This window comes from Eptatretus burgeri, chromosome 5 (genome assembly GCF_056783735.1).
Source record: "Eptatretus burgeri isolate ZD-2024b chromosome 5, Ebu_testis_v1, whole genome shotgun sequence".
Taxonomy (NCBI): Eukaryota; Metazoa; Chordata; class Myxini; order Myxiniformes; family Myxinidae; genus Eptatretus; species Eptatretus burgeri.
Window position 1 is genome coordinate 38,138,874 of NC_140965.1, and position 12,264 is coordinate 38,151,137.

At 44.0% G+C, this 12,264-nt stretch overlaps 1 protein-coding gene across 2 annotated transcripts in view; it reads right to left on the reverse strand.

Moving 5' to 3' along the window:
• LOC147026258 (uncharacterized) overlaps positions 1-12,264 on the reverse strand; it is a 90,369-nt gene that overhangs the window by 40,865 nt on the left and 37,240 nt on the right. For both annotated transcript variants that reach the window (XR_015058253.1, XM_085881499.1), the window contains exons 4-5: positions 11,369-11,529; positions 9,848-10,870 (exon numbers count right to left, since the gene is read on the reverse strand). The gene's annotated coding sequence lies outside the window, so the exon portion shown is untranslated. The remainder of the gene's footprint in view (positions 1-9,847; positions 10,871-11,368; positions 11,530-12,264) is intronic.

Consider the following 12,264-nt stretch of genomic DNA (forward strand, 5'->3'; position numbering starts at 1 on the left):
TGACCGGGATCTCTTTGTTCTTGAAGGCACGGGGTTTCTTGGAATTGCCAATCACCAGAAGAGGGAACTTCTCGCTGCCGCTCATGTTTGCCCCAACCAGAAGAGTGATCCTTTGCTTGCTTTTCTTTCCTCCAGTACACCGCTCTCCGCTGAAAGCAATGGTCTTGTTCGGAAGCAGCTGCCAGAAGAGTCCAGTCTCGTCCAGGTTGAAGACGTCGTCTGTGGAGAACTGCCCGAGTAAGGGCCGGAGAACCTGTTGTTGCCACTCAAGAAGGGATTGCGAATCCACCGCTCCAGCTTCGCCATGCACTGTCTTGAACGTGATGCCGTGGCGCTTCTTGAAATTGCCCAACCAATCGTCGCTCGCCATGAAGTCTGGGATGTGCATCAGCTCGGCCAGTTTCATCGCCTTCTCCTTGATCAGATCGCCGCTGACAGGCACATTCTGTCCTCTTGATTGCTTCAGCCACATGAGCACTCCCTCATCAAGCTTCGGGTCGTGAGCCTGCGTCAAGTTCATGCGCTTCGATGGAAATCCAGCTTTGATTGCAGCCTCGATTGCATCCTTCTTGCTGAGAATGCCCTTCACGGTGGTTCTCTTAACTTCGACGCCCCATTTCTTGCTAATCTCCCTGGCCAACTTGGACTGATTCGGCTCCTTCTTCACGGCATCGATGATCTCTTTCTTCTCCTTCAGCGTAAAGTCGGTTCGCTTGCGTTTCTGAGCTGACATTATGGGCTGAATTTGAAAAAAAATGATGTCACTGTTGTACGTGTGCCTGCGTGTCTGTGTGTGTGCTCGCGCTTTTTTGTGTCTCGGTGTGCGTGTTGTGATTGGCTTGTTGTGGCTGGCATCGGGGAGAAGAATCGCGTGTTTTGACACAGTCTGACTATGCGCGTACGTATTGAGTTATGTTGTGCGCAGCTGGACTGTAGTTCGTCGCTTCGCCTTTGGACGTGAGTGTGATAATCGAGCACTGCGCAATACAGACTTTTTCACGACTCGTGCCTTTTAACAGTCACACAGTAGTGGCATGGTAGCGAGAGTAGGGGGTGGCATAGTAAATTTATTTTGTATTGAATTTTGTCGGGACCGAGCAAAAGTGGTATAATAGCGAGAGTGGCATAGAAGCGAGGTGGCACAGTAACGAGCTTTGACTGTATGCACTCTTCCAGTCAAATTTTTAGAACACCCCCATTTTACAGTTTTTACTGAAATTTAAGCAGCTCAAGTCCACTGACTAAACTGAAATGGTACAAAGCTCAGCGGTAAACTGCCAGAGGTTAAACAAATAAGCTTAGGTTACCAAAACCTGAAAAATAATGTAAATTTCAGAGTTGTTAAAAAAGGCCCTTTTCAGGGAACAAGTAATGGGTTAGCAACTGCAGCTGTTCTGCAGCAATGGAAGTAAATTAAGCCTTGAAGGTTGATGCAAACAATTCCTACAGGTGTCCCAACTTTTGTTGATTAGTTACAAACCCTCTGTCTGCATAAATGCAGTGTTGGAACAGACTGTGTTGCTCCACCCTCTGAAGCATTATTTGGACAATATTTCACGACAAGAATCAGTATATTGCCAACATAATGGCGAGAAAAAGTCAATTAACAAAGGAAGACAGACAGACCATTATAACCGTTAAAAGTGTAGGTCTTTCCTTTAGAGAAATTGCGAAGAAGCCAAGGTGTTAGTGAGTACAGTTTCCTACACCATCAAAAGGCACTTGGAAACTGGAGGAAACTCTGACAGGAAGAGGTCTGGCAGACCCAAAGCCACAACACAATCAGAAGACAAGTTTCTGAGAGTCAACAGCTTGCGTGATGGGTGGCTCACAGGACAGCAGTTTCAAGCACAGCTTAACACTGATCAAAGTAAGGAAGTCTCAGTTTCAACTGTGAAGAGAAGACTTTGAGCTGCAGGTATGACAGGTTGAGTGGCAGTAAGAAAGCCATTGCTACGATGGCAAAATAAGAAAAAGAGGCTTGCCTGGGCCATGAAGCAACACCAGTGTACTACTGAAAACTGGAAGAAGGTCTTATTGGCCAATGAATCAAAATTTGAAATCTTCGGTTCATCACGCAGGGTTTTTACATACCGTCGAGTAGGCGAAAGGATAGTTCCTCAGTGTGTGACACCAACTGTCAAACATGGAGGAGGAAGCGTGATGATCTGGGGCTCTTTTCCTAGATCCAGAGTTGGCGACTTGCACAGAGTGACTGGCACCCTGAACCAAAAGGGCTACCACAGCATTGGCGACTTGCACAGAGTGACTGGCACCCTGAACCAAAAGGGCTACCACAGCATTTTGCAGTGCCATGCAATACCCTTTGGTCTATGCCTAGTTGGTCAGGGGTTCGTCCTATAGCAAGATAACGACCCAAAACATACCTCCAGGCTATGTCAGAACTATCTTAGAAGAAAAGAAAACGACGGTGGGCTTCAAATCATTGAATGGCCAGCACAGTCTCCAGATTTAAACCCCATAGAGCTGGTTTGGGATGAACTGGACAGAAGGGTGAAAGCAAAGCAACCTATAAGTGCAACACATTTGTGGGAACTTCAACTTCTGCAACAGTGTTGGGAAGAACTTTCCGAACAATATTTGATTTCCTTTGTCGAAAAAATGCCACGAGTATGTTCAGCTGTTATATTTGCAAAAGGTGGCAACTTTGATGAGTCAAAAATTTAGATTAAATTTTGTTCAACAAAACGATTCCATGATTTCTTTTTTTAGCTGCAATTGTTTATTTGTTGTATGCTTTAATTTCAGAGTACATTGAAACATTAAACTGGAAAAATGGGGGTGTTCTAAAACTTTTGACCAGTAGAGTATTTACATATATATTGTTTCTTGTTTGTAAATATAAATTCGTAAATTATCTTCCTTATATGAGAGGCGGGCAGAATGTCTTCATGGACTGACAGAAGCAACCAGCGGGTGGTTGAAGAGCATAGTAAGAATGGGACACTGTCGATTTGACCTGGTTTTCAAACCATTGAGTCACTTTGCCTTTATAAAGTTTTCTTGGCAAATCTGAACGCTCTCTATCCATTCCTAGAGTTAACCTTCGAGATGGAATGCTCTGGTGTGCTTACCTCCACCACTAATGCCTGATCCACGAGAACATATCGGGCCCAATACATGTTTGAAATGTTATCCTATATGGTACTATATCGTTTTTGGCCTATGTCTCAATCGTGAAGAATCACATTAGAAATTAAATAATTCTTGTGTCCAAATGCGGATTTGGACCTTCACCAAAATCGAATCAATTCGTCGTGGTCACACACCCAACCTGTCCAAGTTTCAACCAAATCCGTTCACAACCTTTTGAGATATCGTGTTTTATATTGGTTTAGCGCTATTTCTCAATGGTGAAGAATCATGTAAAAAATTATCAGGTCCGGATCTTCACCAAAATTGAATCAATTCTTCCTTGTCAAACATCCAACATGTCCACCAAGTTTCGTACGAATCCGTCAACAACTTTTTGATATATCGTACTACATATCATTTTTGGCCCTATCTCTCAATAGTGAATAATCACATTAAAAATTCTAGTAGCCAGATCCGATTCCGGATCTTCACCAAAATCTAATCAGTTTGTCCTTGTGACACACCCAATCTTTTCACAAAATTTCATCTGAATCCGTCCCGAACTTTTTAAGATATCATGTATACAAACAAACAAAGAGAAAAATGAAAAATCACTCATGGAGTGACAACTTGGGAAAACAGCACAAAGTAGAATGGCACTCGTTCGAGTTCATACCTCTGCCAGGGGAAACAGTTCACATATTTTATCCCACTGATGGGCTGGATCCGAACCAAAATCCAATCCGCTTCTTCTTGTCACCTATCCAACTCATCCACCTTGTTTTGTCATAACTCGTCCACAACTTTTTGAGATATAGTGATATATTTAGATTTTGGCCCTATCTATCAATTTTACAAATTCGGCCTGTGTTGACCTTATGACCTAAAAATTAATTAATAGTTGAATTCAGTGACCTGACTTGAAAATGCTCTTCAAATTTCGAGTTAGACTAAAATTGATGATTTTAGAAACTTGGCCTATGCTGACCTTTTGGTCTATGTTGACATTTTCACTTATGGTGATCACAAAAATAATAGGTGGTTGAATTCAGTGACCTGATATGTAAATCCTTTTCAAATTTAACTCAATTCGATGAAAATTGAGGATTTTGAAAATTTTGCCCAAATTGGCCTTTTGACCTATGGCTACATTAAAATTAATAGGTGGTTGATTTCGGTGATCTGATGTGCAAATTCTCTTCAAATTTCAAGTAATTGGATTAAAATTGAAGATTTCAGAAATTTGGCCAATGTTGACCTTTTTGTCTATGTTGACCTTTTGGCCTATGTTGACCTTTTCACCTATCGTGATCACAAAAATAATAGGTGGTTGAATTCAGTGACCTGATATGTAAATCCTTTTCAAATTTAACTCAATTCGATGAAAATTGAGGATTTTGAAAATTTTGCCCAAATTGGCCTTTTGACCTATGGCTACATTAAAATTAATAGGTGGTTGATTTCGGTGATCTGATGTGCAAATTCTCTTCAAATTTCAAGTAATTGGATTAAAATTGAAGATTTCAGAAATTTGGCCAATGTTGACCTTTTGGTCTATGTTGACCTTTTGGCCTATGTTGACCTTTTCACCTATCGTGATCACAAAAATAATAGGTGGTTGAATTCAGTGACCTGATATGTAAATCCTTTTCAAATTTCAACTCAATTGGATGAAAATTCAGGATTTGAAAATTTGGCCCAAATTTGCCTTTTGGCCAAAGGCTACCTCAAACATGAATAGGTGGTTGAATTCGGTGACGTGATGTGCAAATGCTCTTCCAAGTTCAAGTCAATTGAATTAAAATTGATAATTTTAGAAACAATTTTAAAATTTGGCCTATTTTGGGTTGACGTGATGGCCTATGTTGACCTTTTGACCTAATATAACCTCAAATGCAATAGGCGGTTGAATTTATTGACCTGATATGCAAATACTGTTCAAATTTCAAGTCAATCTGATAAAATTTGCAGATTTTAGAAAAATTTGGCTCAAATTGGCCTATTGGCCTGTGTCGACTTTTTCGGTCGAACAAATTTTACGAAACTTCCATGCTGGACCATCGCAGGGTCGGTGTTATTAATCTCTGATAATTTCAGGATGATCGCTTTGGCGGTTTGGGCTGGAGGCGAGCAGATAGACAGACAGACAGACAGACAGACAGACAGACAGACAAGCCGGTAGGGAACATGGGTCAGGTCAGGTCAGTTATGGGAGCATGTGCCAGAACAGCGTGTCGCTGCATCCACTTTCCACCGGTACTCCAGGGGCCTCCGTCTGGCCTTCCCCCAGGCAGATGCCAGGCCCATCCCCATCTCCTTGAGATGATGGTCAACCTGCTGCAACCACGAGGCATGTGGTAGGACCATTGGCCTCCTCCACTCACGAGACTCCCTCGCTGAGAGAATCTGGTGAGCAGGATCAGCATCAGGAGAACGAGCCACATGTCCTCACCACAAACAGTCACAGACAGGACAGCAGCATCCAAGATGTCACCGAAAGCCTGGATCTTAGTTTTGCCCCAAGAAACCCGTAATCCCAACGGCTCCGACTCCTCATTCAGCACCTCGAGGGCCCCCAAAAGGATATATAAAGTCTCCGCAAAGATGACTGCATCATCTGCGAAATCAAGGTCCGAGATCTTGATATTCCCAAACGATGCACCGCAGCTTGATCTTTCCAACATCCTCCCTAAAATCCAGTCCATACAAGTGCTGAAAAGTGTGGGGGCCAGTACACACCCCTGACGAACTCCAGTTGTTGTAACAACTGGAAATAAGTCAGAGATGGTACCACCACACTTCACAGCACTCTCAGTACCAGAGTAGAGTTTGGACATCAGATCGATCAGTTTTGGTGGCACCCCACGAAGACCAAGAATCCTCCAGGGGGCATCCCGATTCACTGAATCGAACGCTTTACAGAGATCAACATAGGCTGAAAGCAGCCCCTGCCGAAACTCTCGACTGCATTTGGTGAGGACACGAAGAGCAAGGATACGGTCAATCGTTCACCTCTTTGGTGTAAAGCCTGACTGCTCTGGACGCTGGTGCTCAAGCAGATGGTGGCGAACCCTATCAAGAATTATCCGAGCAAAGACCTTGCCCGGCACTGAGAGGAGCGTCACCCCTCGGTAGTTGTTGCAGTCTTGGCGATCACCCTTCCCTTTCCAGAGAGGGACAACAAGGCCCCTCTTCCAATCAGTTGGGATGATGCATGTGTTCCAGGCAGAGCACAAAACTGCATGTAACAACACAAGTGCAGCATTTCCACCAGCCTTGAAAAGTTCAGCAAGGATGCCACAGATCCCTCGAGCTTTACCCCATTTCACCCGGTTCACCGTAGCCTGTGTTTCTACAAACGTAGGTGGACCACAGTTGATTGGAGGGTCAGCAACAGGGATTGTAACACCCTTGATGTCCAACTCGACAGCTGGGGGATCAGCCTGGTACAACCGCTCAAAGTAACCGGCCCAGCGGGCCTTCACTTCAGACTCCTCTGTCAAGAGCCTACCACTCTCTGCTTGAACTGCAGTGCTCCGAGGGATGGGCTTGGATGAACGTAATGCGCGTATTCCCCTGTAAGCGGGACAAGAATCACCTGTCCACAGGTGATGCTCTACCCCCTCACAGATTCCTCGCACATAGCCCTCCTTGTCCACCCTCAGTGCACGTACAGTTTTACGCCTCAGCTCCCTGAACAGCTCAGCTCTGCCATTCAGCCTGTCCCTGCGACTCTGGTCAACGGTATCCAGTGTCCCTTGAGAGACAAAATTCTTCTTTGCCCTGCGGTGAGCTCCAAGACATCCACCGGCAAAATCAAGGACGGTGGTCTTGAAGGCACTCCACAACTCTTCAGGACCCCCTAAAGCACACAGACACCCCAAATGTCTATTCAGCCTGTTCACAAACTCCTCAGCGACTCTCTCATCCTTGAGCTTGCCAATATCCAGCCTAGGCTGGGATGGTACCATTCTCCAGGATTTAAGGTGCAGCTTTAGAGTTGCTACAACAAGCCGGTGGTCAGTATTGAGGAACTGAGCACTCCGGTAGACCCTGCAGTTTTGGATCATCCTCCAGCAACCATCATCGAGGACATGGTCAATCTCCTTTGCCACATCGCCAGCGTTGGAATACCAAATCCAGCGATGAGCTTGTGGGCGCTGAAACCATGAACCAGCCACCCTAAGTCCATGACTTCTTGCAAAGTCATGGAACTTCGTGCTATTCTGGTTCATAGTTCCTGACCCATGGGGACCAACACATGTCTCATAACCATCCTTATCAGTTCCAGTCGATGCATTGAAATCCCCCAAGACTAGAAGTGTATCTCCTCTGGAGCACTGATCAACAACAGACTCGAGCGTGGCGTAGAATGCATCCTGCATGGTGAGGTCACTCGCCTTAGTCGGAGCGTAGACAGAGACCAGGGAAATGACACCAAAGGAGTGACGGATCCTTTGTCTCATAATACGGTTGACCGGTGTGACCTCAATTATCATTGGGGTCAGGTTATTGGACACAGCTACAGCAACTCCTTGAGTATGGTAACCATCAGAGCGACAAGACCAATAGTAGGTGTAACCACCCACCATTATCTCGCCGCAATCCGGTCTCTGAACCTCAGAGAGAGTTGCAATCCCGATGTCCAAACGCTTGAGCTCAGATGATAACAAACAGGTGATAATCCTCTCTTAGGGATAGGACATTCCAGGCACCCACCCGAAGGGACCGGCTCAGGTTAACCCAAGGAGACCGCCGTCTGGTGGACGACACCTCAGCACCACTCCGACACACTCTCCCGCAATCTGACACAGGGATGTTACCTCGTGGTTTCCCTCCTTTCATCAAAGATTGGGGGTCCCGAAGGCTTTGCCCCAATCCCGTCATCCGGTGAGCTGCCCTGCAAAGGGAAGCTGCACAGGAGGTACTCCCACGGAGTGGGTTTTCAGATTTTTTTGCGTTTTTGTGTTTTGCGGAATGAAGCGTTTTACGGTGGCCGGAGTGCAAATCCTGCCACCAACCTCCTCATAAAAAAGTAACCCAACTGCAGGAGGACGTCCGCAGACACAGTTGGGCACTAGATATGGATGGCCGTTGGCTCAGAAGGAGCTCCTCCGCCCTTTGAGAGGTTTTGTTTTTAATCCTGCTGGGTGTCCATATCCAAACACTCTCCTCACCAGAAAACCTGGTGGGGGAGACGGTTTAGTCGCCGACAACCCGACCATGGAACAGGTTAGTACACGTTTACATGGTACCTTCAGCAGGTCACCGATCTAACCTGACCTGACAACAATCATTAAAATCTTTATTGTTGTCTGCCCCTTCGACAAGGACAGAGACAGGGGACATTAAAGTGAGCTCTGTCCGGCCGACCGACCGATCATATGCCGACTGACCGAATTATATGCTATATAATTGCATACTAGTCATACAGTGATTTGACGGATCGGGTTGAAAATTTTTGACAAAGAGGTTGATTATAGTGCGCATAAAACCGTGGAAGCCGATTTTTTATTTTCGAAAAAAAATATTTTTTCGGATTTTTTCAAAAATTTCAAAGTCCCGTTGCTGAGCAACGGTGGAGTCCATAGCAACGGTGCTCAAAAGCCGACAACTACATCCTGCTGTGAACCTACCTGTCAAGTTTCATAAAAATCGGTTGACTCCTCTGGCCTCCAGACCTGTCCATTACATACACAGTCAGACGGAAAACCTGAGAATAACGGAAGTCGAGCGAACACACACACACACACACACACACACACACACACACACACACACACACACACACACACACACACACGATCAACATACTTGTCAAAAAAATATATAACCTCCAGTAAGCGGCCGAAACTGGTGGTACTCTTCTTTCTCATATATCAATCAATGAGCGTCGGCATTTTTATAGATTGTGCAAGCCAGAGGTAAACTTATTAACTCGGTAACATCAACCGCATGTTCATTATCATCAATTTTACGAATCACATCGAATTGAACTTCTAAGGTAACACTTTTACGCTGCTTCCTAGACAATATGCAATGCAGTACATTCATTTATGTGCGAATTGGTACTTTCGTGACGTATTCTGGCATCTTAATCAGTCTTGTAAAGTTCTGAAAACGCTCGAGAATAACTTGTACAGCTTTTAAAACAACGTTAAGTGTGAATTCACGTGACGCAAGTCAAGTACGTAATGGTTTACTAACGTGACCACGTACTTGTGAAATTATGTAAAAAGGGAAGACATTAATTTGGGACATAACTGTACCATATTTGGACAAAATATGACGCCATTTTCAGCCAACTCGACCAATCAAATTTGCATTACACGCTCTCATTGTTGGGGAATATCGAGATTCAGACAAAATTGTGGCTCATCGGAAACATAGATCGTGGTCAGAAACACAAAGCAAGAGTTTAAAAGACCTTTCCCATGTCCTTTTTCTCAAGACTGTGTGGGCTGAAGTGTTCAATGAACTCTGTGGTTTTATTGTTTAAAGGATTTTGTTTTTATCTGCGTTCAATACATTTTTCCATAAACTGACTAGGTCATGCACATACAGTAGGTGCAGAACTGAACTTACATGCAGACAAGGACTGGAATTTTTTGCAAAGCAGAACATGGTCTTATCTGTTCATGTAAATCAAGGGATTTGAAAGCCCACTGCACATAAAATATGGAACAGCTAACATTTGAACCAAACACGTGACCTGTCCAACATGGTCTCCAAAGACGTGTTTAAATCATACCTTAAGTGCCAATGGGATCAGGAAGGCTGAGCCGGTGGCCAGAGGTAGGGAAGGGGTACTGCGGTTGGTGGTGATCGCGGTCCTCCTTTCCTGTAAATCACTTGAGCAACAATGCTGTCACCGAATACAATAAATATAGTAATGAGAACTTAGGAAAGTAAAGAGGACATCGCTTGCTATTGTCCTCCTTCCTTCTCGATGGTGTGCTGCATTAATCCTGCCCGTCTGTTACAATCTGCACCAATCCCTCAACCCCATTGTCACCCCCATTGTTAGCCCAGACTGAATCCTCCCACCTGCTTCCTATCTCCAGATTGTCAACCTTTCTGAAAAACTCAGTAATGACTTTCATGCAGAATGGCTGACTAAGGCCAATGCCAACCACAAGCACAAGATTTACAAGGCCTGGTTGAAGGGAATGATATTCATGAATTCTAACTTCGGTACTTTGGAACATTGGCACTTTCTAATGCTTTAGCAGCTTCCAAATAAAATTATGTTGTGAAGCCTCCAATGACTGATCTAGTTTTCCATGAATGAAACAAAACTCAATGACTTTGATTCAAACTTGACTAAAATGTAATCCGCGATAAAACATGCATGGTATAAAATATAAAAGGAAAACATTTATTTCCAAGTTCCTTCCGAACCATTATGTATGAGTACTCTGACAAAAAAAAAACATTCCCAAATTTGCCTTTACTAAATACGAACAAATGCAAAATTTGGTGGAGGTCTGCCAAGCCGTTTTGGATTCCATAAAGAATAGACATACAGACAATAGACATTGCCTTATTTTATATATATATATTTTTTTTAAGGGTAGGATGGGTCATGTGCAACATTGACCGGTTTCCTCAGGCTGGCAAGATGGCCTAGAGGCATGCACACTCACCTCTGAGCTGTCTGGTCTGGATTGAAATCTCGACCCAGCTATAAACTGTCATCCTGGTGTATCGCAGGCAGGACGAGGCATCAATGTGTGCACGGTCCTTCGGATGGACGTTAAACTGGGAATCCCATCTGCAAGCATTAATTGATGTATGTTAAAGATCCCATGGTGCCCTTTTTGAAGAGAATGCGAGACATTGCTGACAACCTGAACAAATGCCAAATTCCTCCCCTAACCTACAGGGGGGCCACTGCATCAGTGGCACAACCACGCTCCCCAGCCAATGGTGCTGCACGCAGCCATGTGCGACAGACGAAAGAATAAGAATCAGAATAAGTTTACTCATTTAGGCCTTGTGTCACTTTATAGACATTGCTCTAATGTAATCCCCAAACCAGCAAATTGAGTGTGACTCCTAAATTCTCCACAATGGTGAACAAATTATCAGTGATGCTCAATACATGGGAAATTAATAAGTAAACGTGTTTATTGGCAGAGTACAGATTAAAAAAAAATTATATTTTACCTTAATGTGCTTTGCTTTTACAAATTGCATTTTGATTCAATGTTACGCCCCAGTAAATGCATTGGCTGTTCCCTGCCATGCAACAACCACAACCGCGGTCCACCTTTGATGTGCCGAAGGTTCATGCTCTTTGATGGAAAACATTCTTCCATTTTCATTCGTGTCATCATTTTCTACTTCCTGCTCATTCTGTTCAAAATATTTCACAACCGATTCCTGCATATCCACCCCCAAAACGATGCGTCCTCACAGACTTTCTTGGACCTGAAAATCGAGATAGGTAGGGCACTATAATCGAATTTTTAAAAAGCAAACAATCATCAAAATATATCGTTCATTTCATTGACAGTCATCAGGGGTCATGGTGGTTGAGAGTGGGAGGGAAGATTAATCGAATGCTTAAATTAATAATCTGGTAATAGACCATGTATTTGTCCTTAAATTGCTTGAGAATTTTAAAATCAAGAAAAGGATAAGTGGGTGGATTGGGAGAAAGCAATTTCGGTATAAGTGGGGACATGAAAAGAGAAAGGGGGTTGGAAGATAATGAGAGAGAAAAGGGCAGGTGTATGGGACTTGGGGTGGAGGTGTATTGAGGGTCTTAGGGATATTTAAGGTCTTAAAGCTCTTCAAGGATCTTCAAGGGTCTTCAAAGATCATAAGGGGTATTAAGGGTCTTTGGGTTATAAAGGGTCTTAGGTGTCTACAGGGTCTTCAAGTGTGTTAGGTGTCTTAAGGGTCTTTGGAGTCCTCAGGGTTTTAAGTGTTTTTATGGTCTAAAACGGTCTTAGGGGATCTCGGGATCTTCACAGTCTTGGAGGTCTTTGGGGTCTTAAATGTATTGAGGGGGTCTTGGGGTTTTTCGGGGTTTCTGGGTGTTGGGAAAGGGTCTTGGGCAAGGGTCTTGGATGTCTTAAAGGGTCTTCAAAGGTCTAAGGGGGCTCAGCGTTCTAAAGTGTCGATAGGTTTAAAAGGTATATTCCAATAGTATGTAATTAA